The sequence below is a fragment of the Cupressus sempervirens genome, chromosome 10 (genome assembly GCF_028749045.1).
Source record: "Cupressus sempervirens isolate cs-2001-9-10 chromosome 10, ASM2874904v1, whole genome shotgun sequence".
NCBI classification, from domain to species: Eukaryota; Viridiplantae; Streptophyta; class Pinopsida; order Cupressales; family Cupressaceae; genus Cupressus; species Cupressus sempervirens.
The window spans coordinates 654,772,207-654,778,525 of record NC_143127.1 but is presented as its reverse complement, the minus strand read 5'-3'; positions in this window follow the sequence as shown (position 1 = coordinate 654,778,525).

The following is a 6,319-nucleotide window of genomic DNA, read 5'->3' as shown; positions in this document are numbered from 1 at the left end:
ATGAGTTAGATTAGGGTTCAAAGTAATTGCATGCAAACAAATTGTTTAAGACTTGTCATTTTTAATGAAGATTCAAAGTAGCTAGTGAGTGGTTCATCAAAACTTTCTATGCAATTAAAAGTTTGAATAATTCAAAATATTGCTCGATTTCATGATAAGACTTTCATTTTGTTGAGACATCACATGGTGTCACAAAAGGTTGGTTATCCTACTTGTGAATTTTGTGAAAATTGATGGTGTTGCACTTGTGCAATAGTATCATCATCCATCTAAGTCATACCAAGGGGTATATTTTATGCTTATACCCTTTGTTGATTTTGTGACAACTTAGCATCACAATATATCAATGATAGGTCATCGTGTTGGAATTAAACTTCAAATGTATTAGTGAAAATATTAATTTGAGGATGAAAATGATAAAAACTAAGAATGTTTGAGAAGTATGAAATGGTGAGAATTTATATGAGTGATGATTACTCACCAAATTTTAGGTATGATAAAAACACAAAAACCTCAAGAGGCTCACCGTCAAACCAAAAGTGAATTATCACAACCCAAAATGAATAAAGGGGTTCTAGTGCAAGATATAGATTCAAGAATGGGGAGTCAAGGATATATTCCTTTCAAGATAAATATGTTCTTATGATATATAAAATTATTAAAGTATTTTGTGATACTAAAAAGGAAATGGAAAATAGCAAGGTATGATATTACATCTAATGTATAAATTAAAGTAGGCACAAGAGGTGAGATAGAAAGAGTAAACTTACCTTGAGATGGATCACATAGTCAACCTAGTCCTAGAAAAAATTTCATGATTTCAACCTAGAAATGATATAGACTTCTTAGTAATTTCATGATTTCAACCTAGAAATGGTATCTTCTTAGTAATGGATGGATGAATAAATAAATAGAATCCATAAGTATGGTTGAATACATGTGCTTGAAATGTATTTTTGAATCAAGGATTCCTTTTTTAATGCATGTTTTTATATACACTTTCCAATCTTAGATCTAGAATATTGGTGTTCTTTATGGTCATCAATGGAAAAGAAGAGATAAGAAGAATGGATAAATTTGTATCTTCTTTATTTCTTGAGGATTATTCTAGTTGGTAATCATGTATGAAGAAAACTGTACATCAGATGTAGAATATTTCTATATTTTGAATGGATCTTAAAAAAATGAAGACTTGGAGTTCTTTAATTGGGCATTTTGCTTCAAATGTTGAGTACAAGTCTTTAATTACAAAAAAACTTGAAAAATTCATGGAAGATTTAAATTTATTGATCTATTGATTTCATGTTATGGAAAGTGAAAGGAGGAAAACCCCTTTTATATAAATTTTGGATTCAATATTGTCAGCTTGATAGAACATAAAGACTGGGAAGAAGATCCCTCATATTGGGCTCAAATATTACCTAAATGTAGACCTAGTTAGCCAAGTCTTGGCATTGTTATAAAAAGAAGGGAGTGAAATCAAAAGATATATTCAAGAAACACACATTAAAGACATCCAAACCTTGAAATCACCAAAATGGGGTCTAATAGTTCTTAGAGCCTCTAATAATGGGTGCTAACATTTTAGGAGAGCATAGCCACATTTCCAATCTTGGACTTCTTCTTACCTAGGTATGCCCTTTTTTATTGGTAAAGTGGAAATTTTTATTTTTTCTAGCCTTATCTAAGCCTAGAAATGATATCTTCTTAGTAATACAAGTAACTCAAAATACTCATGAGGTTAATAAAAATTACCTCTATCTATATCATGTATCTCTTACATATATACTTGTTGTGTGGTTCAACAAGCTTGAGGGAATAAAAATGATATTCCTTCTGCTAGGAGTTAAAGATGAGAAGAGGTTATTTATTACTGACTAGGAGAAATTATACATTCCCAAAATCTTGGGGGATTAAATGATTGTAATTTTCATAACTTGAATTTGGTCATCCTTCTAAATTTAGTCTAAACATAATTAATTATTATTCACATTGGTCCATAATCCATCATTTTAAATATATATAAAATAAGAATGATATAAGGATATTAGATCTTATTTGATCCCCTAGATCAAATATTTGGAGTAGTTATTCTAAAATATATATAGTTTTCCTATTTTGTACTTTGATTACTAATTTTATAAGAAATATAAAGGGTTCATCTCATTCTATTTAAGTAATATGTTTTTATAATTTTCTAAGAAATGCAATTCAAAACATTTCTATAGCTCTCTTGTTCGGTATCAAAGCATGTTTATCGAATCTAGTTGAGGATTGAAGAAACTTACAGTAAGGAATTGTGAATTATGATCTTTGGTGAATGATTAGGTATATCAAATACAACTCATGCATACTCCATTTTGACTATTATTTTTCTAGGGGCAACATAACACTGGTAACTTTACAATTAGATCATTCAAAGCCATGGGTATGATGGTGATGACTAAGTTAGGTCTACAAAAGAATTAAAATGGATAGACAATGTTGTGAACCTTGCATTCTTCTTGTATAATATCTTCCTTCTCTTTGTTAACATATTTAATAGAAGTATCTAAGTACCATTCTTTGTTTTCTCTACTAATGTGGATGTATATAATTGGTCTTAAGAAAGTGTAAATATGTAGGATTGTCTTGTTATACAATTGGTCCTATTGATTTGGAGTTTGTTAATCAAAATTTATATAGCTACACATGTCTGACATTTGCCTTGATATTACAATTACGCTTGCCTTGATATTACAATTTAACCTTCTAGATTAGGGTTTGAGTTATCTATTCTAGGGTTTGATATATATATAAATATATAAATATATATATATATATATATATATATATATATATATATATATATATATATATATATATATATATATATATATATATATAGGGAACCTTCATCTAAAGATTAATGGGTTTCCGTTAGATCTAAGGGTTTTGGTTAAATTTAGTTTAGATTAGATTAGGGTTACAGTTAGATAGGTCTAGGGTTGTACATTACCTTGTTTCAGTTACGGAACTGTAGGGTTAAAGATTAGGGTTAAAGAGTTTTCATTTGAGTTAGGGTTAGAGTTTTCAAGTTAGGGTTAGAAATTAAGGTTAGGGTTAGGGTTATGGTTAGTTTTATCTTTTAGGGTTATAGTTAGTTTTAGGGTTATGGAGATATTGTTTAAATGTTTTCTTATGATTGTTAATATTGTTATGTATTTATGTATATAATCTTTATGTTCTTATATGTATTAACTTTTATTAATTAAATTTTATAACATGTATTCTTTGGGTCATACTCTTTATATGTTCTTATGTACATGTATGTTATATTCTTACCTATGCATTAATCTACATTCTCATATATGTATAATTTAGGATCTCCCCTTAAGACATGTCATTAAATATAGTTAATTATACTTAGATTAAGGCATTAAAAATAATAACATATACATAAACATGAATATTGAAAACATACATGTCTAAATTTGACATGAACATATTTACATACATTTATGAAATAAAATATACATTAATCTACATTCTTATGTATAATTTAGGATCTCCCCTTAAGACATGTCATCAAATATAGTTAATTACACTTAGATAAAGATATTAAGATCAATAACATATACATAAAAATGTGAATATTGAAAACATGCATGTCCACTTTTAACATGAACAAATATACATACATCCATGAAATAAAAAATACATTTTAATCTACATTCTTATGTATAATTTAGGATCTCCCCTTAAGACATGTCATTTAATTACACTTAGATTAAGGCATTAAGATGAATAACATATACATAAATATGAATATTGAAAGCATACATGTCTACATTTAACATGAATATATATACATATATCTATGAAATAAAATATGTACATTTTAATCTAGATTCTTATGTATAATTTAGGATCTCCCCTTAAGACATGTCATTAAATATAGTTAATTACACTTAGATTAAGCCATTAAGATGAATAACATATACATAAACATGAATATTGAAAACATGAATAAGGCATTAAGATGAATAACATATATAGAAACATGAATAACACATACATAAACATAAAAGATTAAGACACTAAAAGATCAATAACATGTACATAAACATTAATAAAAATATGAATATTGAAAACATGCATCCACATGCAACATCAACATATGTACATATACATCCATGAGATAACATCTAAGAGATGTACATATAGATAATGATAATAATAATAATAATTATATATATATATATATATATATATATACACCTCATTCTAATATTTTTTAATTTTCTACACTAATTTGTTTTTTTTTGTTTTTTCTAATATTTTTCTAATAATTCAAGTTTAATGTTTTTTTCTAATATTTTGTAATGATTTTTTTATAATATTTTATAATATTTTTCTAGTATAAAATATTTTTTCTTATATTTTCTAATGTTATATATACTAATATATTTTCTTTAATGTTAAATACTAATATTTCCTAATGTTTAATTTACTAATTTATTTTTCTAATATTGAACAAGAAATTAACTTTTTTAAATATTTCACTTAATAATTTTTTTTCCTAATAATTCTACACTATTATAATATTTTTCTAATTTTTTTAATTTTCAAGACTAATATTTTTAAAAATATTTTCCAATATTTGCTAATATGTTTCTAATATTTTCTAATATTTTTTCTAATATTTTCTCATAGTTTTCTAATATTTTTCAAACTAATATTTTTAAATATATTTTCTAATATTTTTCTAATAAAACTAATATTTTTCTAATTTTTAAAAAAAATTTTTTTAATAAATAAAAATAATATTTAAAAAAAAAATGTTTCTAATAAAACTAATTTTTTCTAAATTTTATTTTCTACACTAATTTTTTTTAATATTTTTTTTTTCTTTTCTAATATTTTCTAATTTTCAAGACTAACATTTAAAAAAATATTTCCTAATGTTTTTTCTAATGTTTAAATCCTAATATTTTCTCATAGTTTTCTAATATTTTCTAAACTATTTTTATAAAAATATATTTTCTAATGCTTTTCTAATCTTTAAATGTAATGTTTTTTCTAATGTTTTTTATAATAAAACTAATATTTGAATGTAATATTTTTTCTAATATTTTTTATGTAATATTTTTTCTAATATTCTGATATTCTAAATTAACGTTTTTCAATATTTTATAAATTTTTTCAATATTTTCTAATGTTTTTAAATATTTTCTAATGTTTTTCTACTATTCTAAATTATTGCTTTTCTAATATTTAACTAATTTAACACTAATTTTTTTCTAAATTTGTTTTCTAATGTTATATTATTATTTATCTAATATATAACTAACATATACAAAAATATTTATAAACATTGAGTTAATATAATTAAGTTTAACATAAATAAACAATAAAAATATTAAATTAACATTAAAATATCCTTTGAAAACATAAAAAACGTAAAAGACATTCAAATAATAATATATAGACATACCTGAAATAGTTTGAAGACAAGAATATGAAGGAGAATGATGGGGGATGCTAACCAATAGGACATGTTCGATCCAACCTCTACTTCAAATATTCAATGCTGTTAAAATGAATAGTCCATGGTAAAAAATGACGCTTTTCAGCCAAAATTTGATGTTTGGCATGTTCACGTGAACATGTTAATTACAAATGTTCACACAAACATTCAGAATTTATGATGAATAGGTTCGTGTGAACACTTTTGTAAAATATGTTCACTGCGAACATATTTACTATGTTTGTGCAAACATATGGTGTATGCAATTTTTGCATTTTGCAAAAAAAATAAAAAACTTCATCCCACTAAAGTGGAACCCATTATTGTGGGTTCACCCAAAGTGTATTTGCATCATAGCATATATCTCCCCCATACTATGTAATCTACTATTTACATGTAACTTTTCTCTTATATACATTTCTCCCCCTGTGACTCTGCTCTTCTCCCTCTTAAACTTTTCTCTTCTCATATCTCATCTCCCCCTTTAACTCTACTCTTCTTCCCCTTTCTTGATAGTAATGCCAAAGATTTATTCTAACATATTTACATGGAGACACCAAAATGAGATAAGAATTTAGAGTGTACCTTGAGGGTAATTGCCAATGTTTTATCCCAGTTTTCCTGCAATACCTTGCATGTCTAAATGGAAATTTGCACTTTTGCTGAGAGTTCAATAATGTGATCAGCAACAAAGAAGTTGTTATCATCAATTAGGGTTTTTGAATAAACAATGTGTTTCTACATAGAATCCATGATAGGAAGGATCATATTTTGGATATCAACCAGTGTGGAACAAATCCTTTCTTCTTC